Consider the following 22,913-nt stretch of genomic DNA (forward strand, 5'->3'; position numbering starts at 1 on the left):
CAAGCCATGCCAAACCCCAGCTTGTAAAGGGAAGGGCTACTGAAGTGCTATCTGGGGAGTTATTGCCAATTGATGGTTGTTAGAAAAAGGAGAACTGATTCTCTTTAGGCATGAAAATCCTGGGAAGCTAACTAACTGAGCTCCAGCAGAGGAATTACGCCAATGCACATATATGTGGCACTAAGTTGACTCAGTGAGAGTATTAAAAAAAAAAACAAAAAACCATGAAGTTGAAAGGAAAAAGTGGTGAAGTGCGGGGTGGTAAAGGAAATGGAGCAGAAGGAACTCAGGGTAGATTTGATTCAAACATACTTTATGACACTTTATGCTTGTATGAGCATCAAACAAATATCTTTCAAAAAAGTCATTAAGGAAAACTAGAGAGCTGTTGTTTAAAATATTGACTGAAAAATAACAATATGTTTTTATAATAGGATAGTATGAAAAGTTGCATTTCTAAATCTAAACACACACACACACACACACACACACACACACACACACACTTTCCAATGCCTTGAAAAGAACTAGATTGGTGATCCTAAAATGAAATTTTATCTTAATGAGCCTACAAAATTAGAAAGAGATCCTCCAGTTGTGTCTGATTTAACTAGATAGTTAAGTGTTCCAAAAATATATCTTTGAATTCCTGCTGTGAAAATATATATATAGTGCAACTTACATTAAAATGACTTTTAGAATTAGACACATTCTATGTGTCTTTCTGGTCACATTTCTCTTTGCTTTCTGTATATAACCATCAGATGGAAGAGTATTGATGATTTTTAACCATATTATTTATTAAATTTAATTATTTATATTAAAGGATAAGTTTATTAACTCTGAAAAGTCATACTCTTTTATGAATTATATTTCTTTTAAATTAAGGTTTAGTAATGGCTGAGTGACATGGTTTAGGTGCTACTCTGGTAATGGCAGGAATAAAATACATTCTTTCAAATATTCGAATGTTTGGTTTTGTTCTAATTAAACAACATTGAAAATTAATTATCTCCGACCTTTAAAAACACGAAGTTTTGAGACAAGTGATTGGAGAAAAGAGTGGAGTGTATATTTAACGACATACAACTGATGCTGCCACTAAAAGTAGGGATCGGCAAGGATGGGCTTTGGTTGATGGGGTATTTGTGATAGGTTACAGTAAAGCAGAGAGATCTTACACAACTTCTCCATCACAAGCAATCTCCTAGGGCAAAAGGAAGCCATCTTTCTGCGGGGGTGGATGCTGTGTTTCATAGGTCTCTGGCTGCATCCAATTTCATAATTTATTGCACCAGCTTGTTCCGAAGCTTTCAAACAGTCCCCTCCCAAAATTGCTAAAACTTGCCTAAGTTTTAGAAACAAGCAAACAGGGAAGTTGTCACCCTTCTTAAACTATGTGTGTTCCCACCTTCTTCACGCCCCAGGTTACTCCCCTTTTGAGAACTAGCTGGCTGCTCTTAAAGCACCGCCAACATCATAGCCCACGTTCTGAAACTACACACAGAGGTGGCCTACCCAAGTTCTGGTACCTGGGACTGGGGTGCAACTAAACGGGAAAGGGCCTCCCCAGCATGGGCCCAGCCCTTTTAGTCCCAGCACCGCCACACAACATCAGTAAGAACAGCAACAGCAAAAGCCTCATATAACAGGGGTTAAAGGTTAGATCCCAAAATGGTTAATGATAGTGTTTTCTCCCCAAAAGATTTCTAGAGTTTCAGTCATCTTCTCAGAGACAAGTGAAGAAACCCAGATTGGGGCTCAGAGGCAGACATGGCCACCTTAGATGAGGAGAATGTGGTTGCTGAACTTGAGAGCTTGCATAACTAATGACAGCACCGATGGCTACTCCAGCCGCGGCCTTCCCTTGGCAGCCCAACACTGTATAATTCCCTTCCCTCCTCTTCCTCCGCATCCACATCCAAAAGTAAAGACACAGAAAGGGTAACGGATGAAGTGAGGGAGGAAAAGGACGGAAAACGCTATGGCTGAAGCCGTCCTCGCTATAGTCTGTTTCTGTGTTTGGTTTTCTCCTCCCCAAACACTTCCCTATTTACCAGAAGTGGAACTAGAACCAGAGTGGACTCGAACATTCTCTGGAGGGTTTTACCTGCCTCACAGCTCTGTATTACGAAAGCCCACTTCCTTGCTGTAAATGTGAGAAGCAATGAGATGACAGACTGTGTGTCCTTAAATTAACTTTGCCACCTTAAGGGATTCTCCAGTGCTCTCCTCTCCCTCAATTCCTTGATGTCAGTAAATCCAACCGTTCTAATCACACAGAAAAGGGACATCCTCCATAGTCATTATTGAGAGAGAAGCATAATTGAGTTGTCTATTTCTAGCCCTAAATTGCTGCTGTGTAAAAGAATAGGGAAGAAAGACCATTTTTGCCAAAGCCCTGAATCCAAGCAAGAGATGACAAGATGACAGTATGCCTCCCTCCCCCCACCTCTCTCTCTCTCTCTCTCTCTCTCTCTCTCTCTCACACACACACACACACACACACACACACACACACACACATTTTAACATAGCCTGTGATTGGCTGCTAGACTTTAGATCTTGTTAACATGGTCCATGGCTATTAATTCTGTCAGGCTATTATTTCTGACAGAAAATCAACACATCAGAGACAAACTGGATGCGTTAATGCTGGTGCCTCCCTGAAGTACAACACAGCGAGCGGCCAGTCTGATGGGACTTGAAGGCAAACCACCATACTCCTGCTCACCCACCAGGCTGCCCATCTCCATGCCTGCTGTCGTGTGCTGAGAAGGCAACTGAAACCTCAGGAGATGACTTAAGGATATGTGTTCAGAAGACTGCTCTGCCACCTTCATTTGATCTTGCTGATTGATGAGTGACCGGTGTGTCAACCTGTACCCTCACCTCTTGCTGAAAAGACCTATCTCAAAGGATCCACATCTTGATTCAGTTATGGACAACCACCTTCTATAATATAAATATATGTGAACCTTTTACTAATTCTACATTAAATAACAATTTCATAGCACTATGCATTTTTAATAACAATGTGATTAAGATCCGGGCTGGATTTGAGAAGCGAATTCTCCATTTAACTCTTATATTTCATGTGCATGTCGTGCCTTGGATTCCAAATTTAGCAGGAGTGCATATGCACGCTAAGGATGATGGGAGTACCTGACCAGAGACCACCAGGCCCCACAGCCGGAAACTGGCAGCAGGTTGTTGAACCGTATCTTTGGTTTGGCAGTGAAGTGTGCTACGCCCATTTCCTGATCTGACCTCCTAGCTCACGCAGGTTTCCTGCTCTTGGCAATTTGGGTTTCCTCCTTAGCAACAGCTCTTTACAGTACACACCTGGGGAGGTAGAGGAGGAGGAGACACCACTAGCAGCGTAGCAGCATTGAAAACGTTTGTTCAGGGGGTTGGGGATTCAGCTCAGTGGTAGAGTGCTTGCCTAGCAAGCGCAAGGCCCTGGGTTCGGTCCCCAGCTCCTAAAAAAAGAAAAGAAAAAAAAAAAAGAAAACGTTTGTTCAGGGCGACAGAAAGAACTGTGGAAAGAGAAAAGAGAGGGAGGAGGGGAAGTGTCTGCCAGCAATGACCTCAGCTTCCTGGACGAGGTGTGTGTTTTGAGGAGGGGGTAGAACATAGCTCTGGACATGATGGTGTGTGGTGTGTTCATGGGATAGGGGATGGTGACAGGAGCCTGAGCCTTCTCACACCTGAGAAAAGCTGCACAGAAGCAAGCCGATCTCGGGGCCTTTGCACATGCATGAAGTGCATGCAGCTGTTGCATGTTACCTGGCAGGCTTCTTCTCGAAATCTTCCTCTGGCTTCCGCATTGAAGTCATCACAACCTGTGTGTCCTCCTCATTGTGCCTGTCATGACCAAAGGTTCGATTGTTGACTGAGTTCCTCTTGACTTCCTCCCTCTTTCCTTCTAAAATGCATACTGGGCCCCAAATGTCTGTCACCGGGGACACTTTGTCCTTTTGAGGTTGATAATCATCCCCTTATTCTAGGAGATTTCCACTCATGTACCCCATGCCCTGCTTTTATTGTTTGTTTGTTTGTTTGTTTGTTTGTTTGTTTGTTTGTTTTTGAGGGTGGTCTCAGAATGTAGCCCAGACAGGCCTTGAACTCCTTGGTGCTAGGATTACAGTGTATCAGCACTTTCAACTTGGGAGTCTCATTTTTACTCAAAGACAAGCCTCCAAATTGGGGTACAAATGCTCCTTTCGGTTCCCCAAAGAGCAGTGTGTTTCCTGTCTCATAGCTTTTCATGCCACTTGCCTGACTGGGACATCAGCCTTTTGTGACCTCCTTGCAAATGCTCTGCCTGGGGTCCCTGATTCTCATCCAGATTCAGCGGCCATCCTAAGGAAAGTTCTCTCCAGTGACTTTCATCAATTAGTCACTTCCTCGAGTGCAAGTGGACTTTCCTCTGCCTCTTCCACTTGCTTACCTACTTAGTTGTCCTCCATCTTCCTCACACGATTATCAGCTTCCTAGAGGAAGAGAGTTCATGAGTTTTATTTCTCAACATGTGCTTCCAGTTTAGCACAATGCCTAGAACACAGTCGAGGATAAGTGCATTGCTGGATGAACAAATCGATCAATGACGTTCAATCACCTGCCAACATTTGGTTTCAGAGGAAATCTTACATATTAGTAGGTACAAACCACCCACATCATCTGATTTCTACCTACCTCTCTTAAAGGACAAACCAAAGTTCTACCCTACCCAAAATGGTTCTCTTGATACACAGCCACAGTCACTTTCTCCCCCTCCAGAGCATTAGTCATTTCATTCACACAGGGGCTCTGAGCACTTACTGGAGCTAAGCATACGTCAGGTGATGCATTGACTATGGTCCCTGACCTCAGGAAGCACTAAGACCTAAAGGATAGTTTTAGACCTGACTACAGTTCAAATGGCTCAAAAGGGGACATGAATGAGTTTAATTATAGCATTGCTGGCATTTCAAACCATGTTTGTTTCTCGTGCTAGTCATCCTATAATCTCACTAGGACACTTTCAAAGAAGGTTACCCTTGCAGGAGACCCACCCCGACAGTGATCCAGTCCCAGCTCAGGTTTGATTCTGATGAATGCAGTAGCTTCCTAGATCCTGTGTCTAGTCTGTGCTTGGCTGATTCGTTCTATTTAAATGAACCCCCTGAAGACCACACCTTCTGGGAGTCAAATGCAAACATGCAAACACCTTCTAAGCCAAAGCCTACACACTTTCAGCCAGCTATCTTAAGGAAGGGACTTTCTTCCCATTTCAAATAAGAATGTCACCCCCACAGATACTTGTGGTCATATTTATAGGTGTGTTCTCGTTCATTTGAATCAAATTTTTCAATCAAATTCTTTACTTTTCCCCTCTGCTTCATCCAATACTCCTAATCCTGTTGGTAGGTCATCACATATAAGTAAGAACACAGGCAGCTAATATACAGAGAATGGAGCCTGTTATTGCCCTGTGCACTGTTGTTGCTGGCTACATCTGCATGACTTTCCTCTCCTTCTTAAGGGAGCAGAGCAGGCAGCTTTGCCACAGACACTGTGCTACCAATTTCCCTCGCACCTGGACGCTCTACCCTTCCCAAAGAGCTTTCTCATCGCCGTCCAGCACAGGTTAATAGCACCTCTAGCCTCTTCATTTCCACCCTCTGCTCCAGTGGTGAGATTTCGGTTCCCTGGAAGACATAACCCCCAGGTCAATCCCTCTCACTTTCTCTTTGACTCAAGTTCTCAGAGAACTCATTCACCACCTAAAAGTGCCACTCTGTACTGACTCCCTGACTCAGTTGTTCAGTCTCATTCAGACTCTATCCTCAAGTCTTTTCCTCTGAGAAGAATGTGGATTCCAAGTGCTTGCCACCAGTCTGGTACTACAGCATCACCCCAGGCAGTAGACTTGTTCATCCCACACCTCTGCCTTAGACTCCAGCTTTCCATGGTAACAGCAGGCGGGACAGCGACTGCGCACAAGTGCTGTCTCAAAGAGGAATCAGACCTTGAGACTTCCAAGCTTGGAAAGTGCAATGGCTTCCTCTTGCAACCACAGCAAAAGCTAAACCCCTGCCTCCACCTGCCATACCCGATTGTAGGACACCTCCACATCTGTGACATCTCTCTCTGTAAAGCTATTCTAGGCATATAGGCCTCTCTGACCCAGAAGCGACGTCCTCCCCTGGAGCCTTAGTTCACTGAGACAGGGAGATTGATCCAGAATAGACATTTATGCTTCATGGTTCCGGGGTCTGGGAAGTCTGAGATGGAGGTGGCTCCAGATTTGTTTGTCTAATGAAGGTTGTTCTGTGTCTCCAAGATGGAGCCTTTGTTGTTGTGTCTTCCAGAAGAGGAGAGTGCCCTCATCATTTACAAAGGTGGAAGGATAAGAGAGCCTATTAAAGGGCTGTGGTCCTATTTACAAGGAGAATGTCCTTTATGGGTCATCCCCTCATCAAGCCCCCAGTCACACTTACCATTAGATTCAATATCTCTGTCTTGAGGGGCACATTGCAGACATGGGTGACTTGGTTGGGCATTCTCTCCCCCCCACATGACTTCTTCCTTCTCATGATCCAGATTGTATTTCAAAGGTCATCTCCCTCCTTGAGCAACACATCTGTTTTCACTCTTGGTGACATTTCTACTGTGGCTATGCCCACAGTTCCTCTGAGTGTGAGAAGGGAAATATTAGTGTGTGGACTGTAGAACGTCCACCTTCTGGTGAGCCTAAGTAAGCCGCAGACAGAGAGTCACCTCATTGCCCTCCTGGCATCTAGTGCAGACTCCAACACAAGGCTGGCACTCATCCATGCATTACCCAAACACTGTTTTATCCACTTCTGCTTGTCACCCACTGCCCTGAGCGCTCAGCTTCCTGCTGTGAACAGACACAAAGACTTCCTGTTCTTAATCTGCTTTCTATTTTTGGGGAAGGGAGGTTGACAGTATTTAAGAATTTGCCAATCAACAAGTAACTATATACAACGTCAAGAGTAACAAATGGTCTAAGAAATGAAACAGAAAACAGGAATAGAGGTTGCCTATGAGAATGATTAAACTGCTGTTGTTTCTGTAGAACTTTAGATATGTTTCTTGATCCCACTTTCAACAGTTTACCATAGCTCACATGACATTCTTCACATGATTTTAATTGGCTCTGAGTGCTAAGTCTCTCGTGGTGTAACAGGGATCATTCTTTGTTCCTGGTGTTCACAGACCAGATAAACCAGCATCTGAGAGCCCCCGCCAAAGAAGACGGTGCCAAGAGCCTAAAGGAAGAGGACACAGGGCTAGGAAAGCACACTTGCAATCTGTTAGCAACAGCTGTGGCTTGAATGTGAAAGGTCCCCCATCAGCTCATGGGTTTGAACACTTTGTCCTGGGTGTTGTTGATGTTTATGGAAGGCTGTGGAACCTTTAGAAGGTGGAGCCTTTATAGAGGAAGTAGGATAGGTTTTAAAGTTACATAGACCAGCTCCACATCATGTGTTCTCTCTCTGCTTCCTGACTGATTGCAATAGGACCAGCTACCTCATACTGCATACTTTTGCAAACTGTGAGCCAAAATCTATCCCATATGCAGCCACCAAACCCAGTCTCTATGGCTGATGCCAAGAAGTGCTTGCTGACAGGAGCCTAATATGGATGCCTCCTGAGAGGCTCTCACAGGGCCTTATTGATACAGACTAAGACGCTTGCAGCTAACCATCAGACTGAGCATGGGGACCCCAAAGGAGGAGTTAGAGAAGAGACTGAAAGAGCTGAAGGGGTTTGCCACCCCACAGGAAGAGCAATAACATCAACCAACCAGACACCCCAGAGCTCCCAGGGACTAAACTACCAACCAAAGAGTACACATAGGGGACCCATGGCTCCAGCTGCATATATAGCAGAGGATGGCATTGTCTGGCATCAATAGGAGGAGAAGCCCTTGTTCCTGTGAAGGCTCATTTCCCCAGTGTAAGGGAATGCCGGTGTGTTGAGGTGGGAGTGGAAGGGTGGGTAGCATCCTCATAAAAGCAGGGGGAGAGGGAATGGGAGGGGGAACGGGAAAGGAGATAACATTTGAAATGTAAATACATGAACTATCCAATAAAAAAAAAAAAGAAGGATTTTACTGGTTGACTCAACCAGTAAACAAAGGTGTGTGTTGAGTAGCAGGGAGACAGGAGAATCCTACCTAGATTTAGATAACCTGTCACCTACTACAATATGCTTGGTTTTCTAAAACATTATTTAACAAGATGACGAACATCAGTTAAGAAACAGCCCAGGCATCAGTGGTCAGCATGAAATGTTCAGATAACTATTTTTCCTACAGAACTTGGAATGAGTGTTGGGTCACTGGAAAGATATGAGTTAAGACTAAAATGGCTGTAGTCTTGTCAAACTTAATCAAACTAACATGCAAGAGGATGCGTTAAGACAATTAAATCACAGGCTGGAGAGATGGCTCAGCCGTTAAAGGCTAGGCTCACAACCAAAAATATAAGACAATTAAATCACATAGCCAACACTCTAGGGAATTGTTATAGTTCTATATTATTCAGGGACTTTTATGTAAAAGTTCAGGAGAAATTTCGACTTCTTTAATCTTTCAAATGGAGAGTCAAGGCTGTGTTGGTGTCTCATAGAATGCCCTCAGAAGCAAAATGCATTTCTAACCTGTCACGCCATCCCCTGAGCCTACATCAGTGGACAGAAAAGAGCCCTCAGATGTGCCATTCTTTTCTAACCCATTACATCATTTCTAACCGTCCACCATTCTCTGAGCATGGGTACTCCGTTTGCTCAGACCACAGCACTTGGGGCAAAGCTCAGTAGCCCTCCACAAGTCTTAGTTTGAGTTTATATAAATAAAGAAGACACGTGGTGCCCACTGAACACTGAGTTCAGATCCTTTGTTATAGAGTCACATTGTATAAGCTGTCACTTTATATAGAGTCACTTTGTATAAGTCTGGGCTCTTGCCACCTGCCTACACACTGAGACCACATCCAATTTTCCTGCTGAAACTCGTGCTTCATTGGAGGTTTTTCCTCAAAGGTATCAAATGTCTTTCTCAGATGGGCAAAAGCAAGCACCTTTCCCCTCCTGTATGTATTGCACCATTACGAACAATGAAAAGCTATCATCCCGTTTTTTGTTTTAAAAGAATTGGTTGCTAAGCCGTTTCTCCGCTTCATAGGGAAATTGCAGATAAAGACTATAATGAAACCTGATACTATGCCCATATCAGAGATATTAAAAGGGAAGTTAAGTTTTTCTCAGAAAGTTTGAATGGTAGGAAAGTCCTGTAGGAGAGTAAATACTTCATGAGCAGCTAGGGGTTCCATTTCTTTTCAAAAACTGTCTCGTATGCCCTTAGGAACAAGCAAGGGCATTGATCTACTATTGACTATCATGCCTATTGCCGAAGAATGGAGGAGAAGATGATAATATTACACATTGTACAAGAGATGCAAGGCTTATTTTTATGAGTTTACTTCTTCTTGCCCAGGTGTGTCGTATGGCGTGTTGGGTGTGGGGTGAGGAGCTCTCCTGTGTGTGGAGGGCTGTGGTTGACGCCGGGTCTCTTTCTCCACTTTACACACTAAAGCAGGTCACTGACTCCTTTTGCTAGTAAGGGTCATCAACTTACTCCACAGCACTCCATGTCCCAGTGTACCCCACCCTAGGATGACAGGCAGGCAGCCCCCATGCCCATCTGGCTTTTACATGGATTACAGGGCTTTAACTCTGGTCCTCATGATTTCCTGGCAAGTGGTCTACCCACTGAGCTATCTCCCCAGTCCCAGATTTCTTCCCACATGTAATTTGTACTGAGATGTAGTTTTTGTATATGAAACGGGTCCCTGCTGCAAAGTTAATTCCTAATCTTGCCTATAGAATGGCTTAAAATGGCCACCATTGTCTTCCCCTCCTCATCTCTGGTTTTCCGTAGATAAAAATAGGAAGAAAGAAGAAAACAATTGTCAACCTAAATGTATCATTAGTGTTTCAAGTGTCTGATAGCAGAGATATCTGTTGGTCCCTCACTATACATCACATAATATACATATAATTTTGTCTAATTTTACACACACACACACACACACACACACACATATATATGTATATATATATGATATCATTCACTATAGTGGGTGCAGCTCATTATGCCTCTGTTGTGTGAAGATTTGAGTTTTTAGATCTGTCATGGTGTCCTCCCTCCAACACTTTTGGTATGAGGTGCCGGGGACCCTTTGATTGACAGCTGATTTGTAGGTGTGATCTGTCACCTGGAAAGGTTTATCTCTTTGTAAAAGAGAAAACACGAAAGGTAAGTATGTCCTCTGTGTGGGAAGCAGTATGGGATGGCTTTTGTTTGGAACAATAAGAGGGCTTCCATGTTGTGTGGCCTGTGTCATGTCTGAGCAGGCTCCAAATGGGATTTTTGGAATTCTTGGCCCGTATACAAAAGCTTCCATTATCCACACATTTTTGAGAAGCCTTTGTCCACAGACCACATCTTGTTTGCTGTGCCTCTGAAAAGAAGGTCTTCACGAGGAGCACAACTGTCAAGAATTGTCCACGTATTGGAGGTGTTAATGAGTACAGGTGTTTGAAAAGAAAGCCAATCAGAAGCAGTCAATTATTTCTGCTAGTCTGTAGGCTCAGAGGGTGCACACATGTGGAATGAAATCCCATCAAACCAGATTGGTATGTTTGACAGTGAGATATAACAAAAGGTTAGGCTGTTGTTAGAAATCGGGAGCACAGAACAAGTGACTTATGAATGGCGGCTTCCCAGCAACCTTGAATTAAAATGAACAGAGATCTGGTTATTAAAAACATACAGTGCGTGATAAAACTGCATCTGATTAAAATGAAGATTTGGGGGATTATGCCTAATGGATCAGGGATAATCGTTCTAGTACAGAGAAGTGGGGTTTCTATTTGATTTATAATACCCACTCTCTGAAGGACCCTGCAGGCATACGTAGAGCAGACCATCAGAATTCAAATGGGTAAAATAGTTGAGAGTCCACGTCCATTTAAATCAGAAAATCCTGATTTAATGCCGGAGTTTTCTGCCATACCCCGAGGGAAAACACATTTAGCATTTTCTGAATCAAAAGAAAGCAAAATTCCAAGGCTTTCCTTGAATTTCCTTATAAAACTATCATAGTCTGAAAGAAACAGAGACGATGTGCTAATTCACGGCTCTGTGTGTGCAAATGTGTGTGGAAGCCGGGGACGGACACAGCTGTGGTTCCTCACAGGCCTCCCACCTTGCTTCTTGGAGAGAGAGGGTCTCTCACTGGCCTGGGGCTCGCTGGTCTGGTTAGGGCTGGCCACTGACCCCTGAGGGACTGTCAGTTTCTGCCTCCCAGAACTGGACCCCAAGCCCACAGTACCACACCCAGCCTCATTCCAAAGGTTCTGTGCACAGAGCTCAGTTTCCATGCTTGTGCCACTTATGGACTGAGCCAGCTCCAAAACTCAGTTCCATTATTCTTTCTGTTTTAATCTCCAATGTTCTTAAGATGAAGTGTTTTTATAAAACCGTGAAGTGTGTGGGCGAACTTGAGATAGGTTATATGAGGCTAGAAGGATGTCGGAGATGATAGACTGGAAAAGTAGAAGTAATTATGTACTAATGATGTTTTCAACTTTACTTAACACTCAACGAGTCATTTTATTTAAAAAAAAGAAAAAGAAAAATTTGTCTCCACTTTACAAATAAATCACCTGTCCAACCCTTCACTCCTCTTCCTGATGCGCTCCACTCCTCCTCCCCACAGGGCAGGCTAAACACACATGGAAGCTAGAAATAGCACACCAAAGACAGTGCACAAGTTACAAGGGCAAACATATTTGAGAAATGCATTTGAATTGAAGGTAAATAATTGAAAATGTTAATCATTAATTATAATTCAAGATACATAAAACAAGTGAGCTACCATTTCAGAATCACATTGATTTTAAAACTTTATTGCTAGGTTGTGCAAAACATAAGCAGAATCTTTGTGTTACGCACCCTTTGTGTAAACTGACATAACCTCATGCTGGCAATATGGACAAATTTTTATTTGTGCATATGCATGTATTTATACTTGCATTACATATATGTGAAATTTTACAGCATTGTGTTTCTGAGAAAAATGTGTTGATGTGATATTTACCCAAAAAAGGAATATATGCACTGACTAGAGAACACACACACACACACACACACACACACACACACACACACACACGTGATGTAAAATTGGGGGTTTAATAGATTCACTTTTATCCTAGGTCCCGCACTTGGCATCTTGGATTTCCTCCATCTTCGTGTCCTGTACCAATACAGTGGAAAGGGCTTCGGTGTTATCATGAAGCTCCTGATTGCACTCCAAGTCTCCTTTGTGCTCTTAGACCCACTTGTTCGACTGGCTCTTGCATCCACTGCAGGCGGCAAGGCCTTCTTCCTCCATTCTGTCTCTTCCCTAGAGAATTCCTTCCTCCACTCCCGCACTTCCTCACCTCAAGCCTCCTCCTCGCTGTCGCTAGTCTCCCTGAAATTCCACGCAGGTCAGAATTCAAAGCTGGGCTAAATGCTATTTCCGTTGTTATCTATCCTCCACCTCCCAAACAGATCCCTAATTGTGTTTATCCCTGGAGGAGCTCGTTTCTCTATGGCATCTATGAAACTGAAAAAAAGTATAACCTTAAAAGCTTATACAGGAAGCGTCAGGGTGGCCACAGAAATGCTATGCTTTAGTGTCGAGACTCTCTCAGCTATTGTGGAGGTCAGAGAGGAAGCTCTAGATTCCAAGTTTCCCTTAAACTCATCACTCAGGTTTGCTGTGAACCAGAGAACCTAAGCCTCACCCCCTTTGCTGCTGTGTTCTCTCAGAAATTGCCCCGTCCTTGACTCTGCTTGGCGATGCTCTGTGAAGTCAGAGGAGCACCCAGCAGGGTGTGAGAAATGAACAGAATCAAATCATCTGTTCTGCTAGGATTGATTGTTCTGCCATGATTTATAACAATGTGGTTTTTTTTTTTTTAATTTTCTAAGACTTAGTAATGGAGGTGACTAGACATACGTATTTACCTCCTGACTGTGGTGGGGACAGTGCCCAGGAATAAAGAAACAGCTTCTATGATAACTGGGTCACTAAGACAATCTGTCCATAATTTATGCCCTATATGTCCTTTAAAGGTATTCAGTCTACCTTCCATTTAGGGAGCTTCCGGTATTTTGCAAAACACTTTCAAATATATCGCCTCATTCAAGGAAAAGAAATGCATATTCTATTAGGGCCACTCCTGAGAGAAAATAAAATGTCAAATAAATGAAAAGTATTCCTAGGCCGAGTAACTCAGGGGATTGCTCTCTCGAAATAGCAAACTAGTTCATGAAGAAGAAGGCAAGGAAAATGAATAAATGAAATAAAATCATCAGAACTGGCAGGAGAACCAAATATATGGGGCTGACTGACTTTTTTTCATTATGTTCATGACTCATGGATTGTAATTTGTTCTATTTTGTCAAGGTTGGAAATTAGATGATAAATAACTATCCCAGCTCTCCCCAGTACCACATAGAATTTCAATGCTTCATCCCTTTAGGCAATAAATATATACACACATAAAATACATACATATATACACATATAATTTAATACATGTATACATAGAAATCATAGACAGATATATATATATCTTGATAATGCAGTGACTATCTTTTTACCTCTAACTTCATACACATCCCACTGACTGGCATGACATCCACCACCTTTATTTCTGTGTGCCTCCTGCTCCAGCCAGGCCAGTGTCCCCTGTGACACTATGAATGCATGTGTACTGTTTGGTTCTCACCACTGTTTGTAATTAGAAGCTGTATTTCTCCCTCCAAGAACTCTGCACAAGTACTCTGGATGCCAATGCTCTCTTTGTCGCTAATTGTTTAATGATTCCTGAATAAGAATCCGCAACAGACAAGTCATCCTTCTTGGGCAATGCGAATGGGGCTTGGAGTCTCCACAGGTCTCTGGGCTTATGCTCTAGATGGGAGTGTGGGTAGAGGTGGAACATACAGATGTTGCTGAGCACATCTGTGAGATCTATAACAGGGTGACAGGCAGACACGCGTGCCCTGAGTATTAATATAAGGAGGGCTTCCCTGAGGGCAGGAGGATAGGGGGAGAGGGCAGTTCACATACATCACCATTCTCCTTATGAAGAACAATGTGATGCTTCCTCAGAGAGCTGAGAGCAGGGCGGGGTTGCTCCAGCCATCCCACTTCTTTCTGTAGATCCAAGGGAAACAAAGTCATGTGAGGACGATATCTCTTCATGCCTGTTTTCATTTCAACTCCTGTCAAGATAGCTAAGATAAGGAGCCAATTAGCAAACAAAACAAAACAAAACAAAACAAAGCAAAACAGAGCATGGTGCACATGCCCAATGGAATTCAATGATACTCACCCGATAAGAGAAAAGGAAAAAGAAAAAGCCATTTGCCGTGGAGAGAACTGGTGGACTGTATGTTAAGTGAAAAGGGACAGACGTAGAAAGCTTAGGCACCATGTGTTCTGTCTCTCATATGTGAAAGTTAAAAAAAAAAAGCCAGTGTAAATGCAGAACAGTGATTACTAAAGCTGGGAAGGGGAGTGGGAGGACAGGACAAAGGAACAGCTAAGTGGATTTGATTCATGAGCACTGTGCACATACAGAAATAGGACTCTGAACCCACTAATATATACAACCAACGTGTTAATCAAAAATAAAAAACAATATATTTCAGAGGAAAAAGGCAACCCTGCAAAGATGGGAATTACGTGTCTGAGGCCGGAGCCCAGCTGCTCTAGGCTCTAAGGGTTTGCCTAAGCTCATCAGGGTCCAGGAACAGGAAGAAGAAGAAACTTGTGTGACTAGGACACTGGGAGTGACTAGGACACTGGAGTGACTAGGGCACTGGGAGTGACCAGGGCACTGGGAGTGACCAGGGCACTGGCAGCCAGAAGCAGCAAGGCACAGGTGGTACCGGGAAGCAGGCGAGGCCTGGATCTTTCCTTTCCTTGTGTGCACTCTGCAACCCTGGGGGACCGACAATGTTTTCTTTTCTAAAATCTAGAAAGAAGCTACAATGTGCTGGAACCCTTGCAGGACAAGCAGAAATTAGGAGTGATTGGAAAGATACCCGAATCCAAATACAGCAATGAATGCGATTAATACTTTTGAAAACTTGGCTTGGCTACGGCCTGGAGAGTGGACACGGTTTCAAAGCTGAAAGAAAGAAAACAGAGTCATATGCAGCCAAAGGATACAAGCATCGTCTTCACTAAAATTGAGGTTTACCTGTGGAGACAGGTTTACCCACTACCACTCTAAACTTGTGTGGTTCAGGTAGAGAGGGAGACAGGTTTACCCACTAGGACCTGTGGGTAAATTAAGTAGAAAGAGAAAGAAGCTCAGCTTGAGTATCTCTCGTGTCATAACAAAGCTACAGCACACAGGTTGGGCTTCCAAGTCCTTTCAGCTGCACTAGAATTGCTTAGGAGCAGAAGACAGCAACACACTTAGGTGTGATGTGTGATAATGAGCACACAGTGGGACTTACTGGTCACCATTTCTACTTCTTCTGTGAGGCCGAAAATCGTTCAATCAAACGCAGCTGGTCACCGCTGTGTAAAGTGCCTAGTCTGCTGTTTCTCCTTGTAAGACTCTCAACGAGAATCTTCCCTCAGGAGGGAGATCCTCAAGCCCCAATGACCAGTCCGAGTCCACAGGCTGCAATGTGCAAGAGGATTTTATTGATCAGGAAACACAGGTATCTGTGGGCGTCCCAGTCAATTCGGAAGACTGGCGCGCCTAGCAGATCCAGGGTAGGCTTTTTATAGTATTTTGGGGAGCAGAAGCAGGCTTACAGAAGCAGATGCATGGTTACAGGGATGTGATTGGTGGAATAAATGAAACATACATGTACATTACCTATTTTGGCTATAATCATAACAATGAGTTAGCAAAAAGCACATGGTGGTCGGGTCTCCCAGGGGGTCAGGGACTGTTTCTTTTTCCCTGCCAGGTGGCCCATGGAGCAATGCCCATATTTTAGTCTAGTTTCTGCATTTTGTTTTCTTTTCGGGGCTGTTTTGTCTAAATGCTGGGTCAGCTTGTCCCACAAGACTTGGGACTCATATGAACTTCTTGAACTTTCCCATAAGGCTTATTTTAGCTCCAGGCCTGTGTATTAAAATTCATCTGTCATTTCTATTTGAGGGCCTAGGGCTAGGCTTGTATATTCCTTTTTCTGGAAGGGGGTCTTTCATCCTGACCTCTGCCCTTTACAGCCTACTGTGTATCTCATCCCCTAATCACCCTGTGACTCCTTGCCTTCTGTGGTAAGAATGCCCACTTCCTCCCTCTCTGCATAGCACAGCACCAGGATTCCTGCTCCGCACTCTCTCCCTTTTGTGGTGGGTGGAGACCCAAAGGTAGCACAGGCAGCCATGGGAAACCTCGCAGTTCAGTCTGAGATCGAGAACGAGGTGGGAGAATCTTGCACCGTCGGAAGATCTCCACACCCAAACCCACACAGTCAGGTTTCTCCCTTTTACAGCTGAACTCCAAAGGCTGAAATGGGGGTGAGGTGGGGGGATCTACCTGCTTTCCTGGCCCTTTCACTCCAAAGCCTATGGCCAGTATGCTTCAAATTCCGGGTAATGAATCTGTAGTGTTTCCTTGAAAGGCAACAAAATCATTTGACTCTCTGTGTAGAAATCTTAGATTCCCATGAGATGACAGTTACATCTTCCTCTCCCACCCTCTCCTCACAAACAAATATCTTTAGTCTATTTTCTTTTCAGTAAACACACAGCAGATGATCACCAGTACATGTGTGGCCTGGCTTGGTCTTAGTGACACAGTTCCTGCTGGCCAGATCTCTGAAGAAAATATCTAAAGTAAACCGAAACCACGTCAGATGGATGACACCTGTACACTATGGCAGCTTGAGATCAAAGGAGAGGTGAGTGCTCTGACTAGAGAAAGAAGAGAGAAGACTCTCCCTCTCTGGGTGTGGAAAATCAAGCAGCATTTCGATAGGCTGCGAAGCTTGCCTAGTGACGGTGTGGAACAGTTTGCAGGAGTGTTCGCTGAAGGATGCATTATGTGGCATTTGGAACTCCAGGGCTGAGTGCAAAGTCATTCTTGGCTAGAGAACTTGAGCAGGGAGAGAAACACTCAAAGTAGGTGGTGTGGTTGAATCCTGAGTCCATGCTCCAGAAACCTCCCGGATATGCTGGAGCTTCCCGGGAGCTTACAGATACAGGAGTGGTAAGCCCTGTATCTAGAGTGGGAGAAAGGGCTCCTGCATGGCCACAGGAACCTGCTTAGAAGGTCCCCATAAGCAGCTCTCTGCTCCAAACCCCGTGGGAGAGAGACCTCAACGCCTGGTCAGGTGGGCACTCCCGAGGCTACAGAGCGGAAGAGACCACCAACACTGCCCACCCCTGCCCACATCCCTGGCCCAAGAGGAAACTGTATAAGGCCTCTGGGCTCCCGTGGAGGAGGGCCCAGGAGCGGCAGGACACCTGCCTGAGACACCGCCGGAACCTGAAGGAAACAGACCGGATAAACAGTTCTCTGCACCCAAATCCCGTGGGAGGGAGAGCTAAACCTTCAGAGAGGCGGACACGCCTGGGAAGTCAGAAGAGACTGAACTCTGCACACACATCTCGGACGCCAGAGGAAAACACCAAACGCCATCTGGAACCCTAGTGCACAGAAGCTCCCGGAAGGGGCGGTGCATATCTTCCTGGTTGCTGCCGCCGCAGAGAGCTCGTGGGCAGCACCCCTCGAGTAAACTTGAACCTCGGGACCACAGGTAGGACCAACTTTTCTGCTGCAGGTGACCTGCCTGGTGAACTCAAGACACAGGCCCACAGGAACAGCTGAAGACCTGTAGAGAGGAAAAACTATACGCCCGACAGCAGAACACTCTGTCCCCATAACTGGCTGAAAGAAAACAGGAAAACAGGTCTACAGCACTCCTGACACAGGCTTATAGGACAGTCTTGACACTGTCAGAAATAGCAGAACAAAGTAACACTAGAGATAATCTGATGGCGAGAGGCAAGCGCAGGAACCCAAGCAACAGAAACAAAGACTACATGGCATCATTGGAGCCCAATTCTCCCACCAAAATAAACATGGAATATCCAAACACACCTGAAAAGCAAGATCTAGTTTCAAAATCACATTTGATCATGATGCTGGAGGACTTCAAGAAAGACGTGAAGAACTCCCTTAGAGAACAAGTAGAAGCCTACAGAGAGGAATCACAAAAATGCCTGAAAGAATTCCAGGAAAACATAAATAAACAAGTAGAAACCCATAGAGAGGAGACACAAAAATCCCTGAAAGAATTCCAGGAAAACACAATCAAACAGTTGAAGGAATTAAAAATGGAAATAGAAGCAATCAAGAAAGAACACATGGAAACAACCCTGGATATAGAAAATCAAAAGAAGAGACAAGGAGCTGTAGATACAAGCTTCACCAACAGAATACAAGAGATGGAAGAGAGAATCTCGGGAGCAGAAGATTCCATAGAAATCATTGACTCAACTGTCAAAGATAATGTAAAGCAGAAAAAGCTACTGGTCCAAAACATACAGGAAATCCAGGACTCAATGAGAAGATCAAACCTAAGGATAATAGGAATAGAAGAGAGTGAAGACTCCCAGCTCAAAGGACCAGTAAATATCTTCAACAAAATCATAGAAGAAAACTTCCCTAACCTAAAAAAAGAGATACCCATAAGCATACAAGAAGCCCACAGAACTCCAAATAGATTGGACCAGAAAAGAAACACCTCCCGTCACATAATAGTCAAAACACCAAACGCACAAAATAAAGAAAGAATATTAAAAGCAGTAAGGGAAAAAGGTCAAGTAACATATAAAGGCAGACCTATCAGAATCACACCAGACTTTTCGCCAGAAACTATGAAGGCCAGAAGATCCTGGACAGATGTCATACAGACCCTAAGAGAACACAAATGCCAGCCCAGGTTACTGTATCCTGCAAAACTCTCAATTAACATAGATGGAGAAACCAAGATATTCCATGACAAAACCAAATTTGCACAATATCTTTCTACAAATCCAGCACTACAAAGGATAATAAAGGGTAAAGCCCAACATAAGGAGGCAAGCTATACCCTAGAAGAAGCAAGAAACTAATCGTCTTGACAACAAAACAAAGAGAATGAAAGCACACAAACATAACCTCACATCCAAATATGAATATAACGGGAAGCAATAATCACTATTCCTTAATATCTCTCAACATCAATGGCCTTAACTCCCCAATAAAAAGACATAGATTAACAAACTGGATACGCAACGAGGACCCTGCATTCTGCTGCCTACAGGAAACACACCTCAGAGACAAAGACAGACATTACCTCAGAGTGAAAGGCTGGAAAACAATTTTCCAAGCAAATGGTCAGAAGAAGCAAGCTGGAGTAGCCATTCTAATATCAAATAAAATCAATTTTCAACTAAAAGTCATCAAAAAAGATAAGGAAGGACACTTCATATTCATCAAAGGAAAAATCCACCAAGATGAACTCTCAATCCTAAATATCTATGCCCCAAATACAAGGGCACCTACATATGTAAAAGAAACCTTACTAAAGCTCAAAACACACATTGCACCTCACACAATAATAGTGGGAGATTTCAACACCCCACTCTCATCAATGGACAGATCATGGAAACAGAAATTAAACAGAGACGTAGACAGACTAAGAGAAGTCATGAGCCAAATGGACTTAACGGATATTTATAGAACATTCTATCCTAAAGCAAAAGGATATACCTTCTTCTCAGCTCCTCATGGTACTTTCTCCAAAATTGACCATATAGTTGGTCAAAAAACAGGCCTCAACAGGTACAGAAAGATAGAAATAATCCCATGCTTGCTATCAGACCACCACGGCCTAAAACTGGTCTTCAATAACAATAAGGGAAGAATGCCCACATACACGTGGAAATTGAACAATGCTCTACTCAATGATAACCTGGTCAAGGAAGAAATAAAGAAAGAAATTAAAAACTTTTTAGAATTTAATGAAAATGAAGGTACAACATACCCAAACTTATGGGACACAATGAAAGCTGTGCTAAGAGGAAAACTCATAGCGCTGAGTGCCTGCAGAAAGAAACAGGAAAGAGCATATGTCAGCAGCTTGACAGCACACCTAAAAGCTCTAGAGCAAAAAGAAGCAAATACACCCAGGAGGAGTAGAAGTCAGGAAATAATCAAACTGAGAACTGAAATCAACCAAGTAGAAACAAATGGGACCATAGAAAGAATCAACAGAACCAAAAGTTGGTTCTTTGAGGAAATCAACAAGATAAATAAACCCTTAACCAGACTAACGAGAGGACCCAGAGAGTGTGTCCAAATTAACAAAATCAGAAATGAAAAGGGAGACATAACTACAGATTCAGAGGAAATTCAAAAAATCATCAGATCTTACTATAAAAGCCTATATTCAACAAAACTTGAAAATCTACAGGAAATGGACAATTTCCTAGACAAATACCAGGTACCAAAGTTAAATCAGGAACAGATAAACCACTTAAACAACCCCATAAATCCTAAGGAAATAGAAGCAGTCATTAAAGGTCTCCCAACCAAAAAGAGCCCAGGTCCAGACGGGTTTAGTGCAGAATTCTATCAAACCTTCATAGAAGACCTCATACCAATATTATCCAAACTATTCCACAAAATTGAAACAGATGGATCACTCCCGAACTCCTTCTATGAAGCCACAATTACTCTTCTACCTAAACCACACAAAGACCCAACAAAGAAAGAGAACTTCAGACCAATTTCCCTTATGAATATCGATGCAAAAATACTCAATAAAATTCTGGCAAACCGAATCCAAGAGCACATCAAAACAACCATCCACCATGATCAAGTAGGCTTCATCCCAGGCATGCAGGGATGGTTTAATATACGGAAAACCATCAACGTGATCCATTATATAAACAAACTGAAAGAACAGAACCACATGATCATTTCATTAGATGCTGAGAAAGCATTTGACAAAATTCAACACCCCTTCATGATAAAAGTCCTGGAAAGAATAGGAATTCAAGGCCCATACCTAAACATAGTAAAAGCCATATACAGCAAACCAGTTGCTAACATTAAACTAAATGGAGAGAAACTTGAAGCAATCCCACTAAAATCAGGGACTAGACAAGGCTGCCCATTCTCTCCCTACTTATTCAATATAGTTCTTGAAGTTCTAGCCAGAGCAATCAGACAACAAAAGGAGGTCAAGGGGATACAGATCGGAAAAGAAGAGGTCAAAATATCACTATTTGCAGATGATATGATAGTTTATTTAAGTGGCCCCAAAAGTTCCACCAGAGAACTACTAAAGCTGATAAACAACTTCAGCAAAGTGGCTGAATATAAAATTAACTCAAATAAATCAGTAGCCTTCCTCTACACAAAAGAGGAACAAGCCGAGAAAGAAATTAGGGAAACGACACCCTTCATAATAGACCCAAATAATATAAAGTACCTTGGTGTGACTTTAACCAAGCAAGTAAAAGATCTGTACAATAAGAACTTCAAGACTTTGAAGAAAGAAATTGAAGAAGACCTCAGAAGATGGAAAGATCTCCCATGCTCATGGATTGGCAGGATTAATATAGTAAAAATGGCCATTTTACCAAAAGCGATCTACAGATTCAATGCAATCCCCATCAAAATACCAATCCATTTCTTCAAAGAGTTAGACAGAACAATTTGCAAATTCATCTGGAATAACAAAAAACTCAGGATCGCTAAAACTATCCTCAACAATAAAAGGACTTCAGGGGGAATCACTATCCCTGAACTCAAGCAGTATTACAGAGCAATAGTGATAAAAACTGCATGGTATTGGTACAGAGACAGACAGATAGACCAATGGAACAGAATTGAAGACCCAGAAATGAACCCACACACCTATGGGCACTTGATTTTTGACAAAGGAGCCAAAACCATCCAATGGAAAAAAGATAGCATTTTCAGGAAATGGTGCTGGTTCAACTGGAGGTCAACATGTAGAAGAATGCAGATCGATCCATGCTTATCACCCTGTACAAAGCTTAAGTCCAAGTGGATCAAGGACCTCCACATCAAACCAGATACACTCAAACTAATAGAAGAAAACATAGGGAAGCATCTGGAACACATGGGCACTGGAAAAAATTTCCTGAACAAAACACCAATCGCTTATGCTCTAAGATCAAGAATCAACAAATGGGATCTCATAAAACTGCAAAGCTTCTGTAAGGCAAAGGACACTGTGGTTAGGACAAAACGGCAACCAACAGATTGGGAAAAGATCTTTACCAATCCTACAACAGATAGAGGCCTTATATCCAAAATATACAAAGAACTCAAGAAGTTAGACCGCAGGGAGACAAATAACCCTATTAAAAATGGGGTTCAGAGCTAAACAAAGAATTCACAGCTGAGGAATGCCAAATGGCTGAGAAACACCTAAAGAAATGTTCAACATCTTTAGTCATAAGGGAAATGCAAATCAAAACAACCCTGAGATTTCACCTCACACCAGTGAGAACGGCTAAGATCAAAACTCAGGGGACAGCAAATGCTGGCGAGGATGTGGAGAAAGAAGAACACTCCTCCATTGTTGGTGGGATTGCAGACTGGTACAACCATTCTGGAAATCAGTCTGGAGGTTCCTCAGAAAATTTTACATTGAACTGCCTGAGGATCCAGCTATACCTCTCTTGGGCATATACCCACAAGATGCCCCAACATATAAAAAAGACACGTGCTCTACTATGTTCATAGCAGCCTTATTTATAATAGCCAGAAGCTGG

The 22,913-nt window shown here is 43.2% G+C and overlaps 1 long non-coding RNA gene across 1 annotated transcript; it reads right to left on the bottom strand.

Annotated features, from left to right (window-relative positions):
* Positions 1-13,898: 13,898 nt before the first annotated feature.
* LOC147996168 (uncharacterized) lies at positions 13,899-15,856 on the bottom strand. Its single transcript, XR_015671304.1, has 4 exons — positions 15,608-15,856; positions 15,223-15,273; positions 14,208-14,294; positions 13,899-14,108 (listed from the first exon to the last, which is right to left on the bottom strand). It is a non-coding gene; the product is annotated as an uncharacterized LOC147996168 (long non-coding RNA).
* Positions 15,857-22,913: the final 7,057 nt, after the last annotated feature.

Source organism: Rattus norvegicus, chromosome 2 (assembly GCF_021556685.1).
Source record: "Rattus norvegicus strain SHRSP/BbbUtx chromosome 2, alternate assembly SHRSP_T2T, whole genome shotgun sequence".
Classification (NCBI taxonomy): domain Eukaryota; kingdom Metazoa; phylum Chordata; class Mammalia; order Rodentia; family Muridae; genus Rattus; species Rattus norvegicus.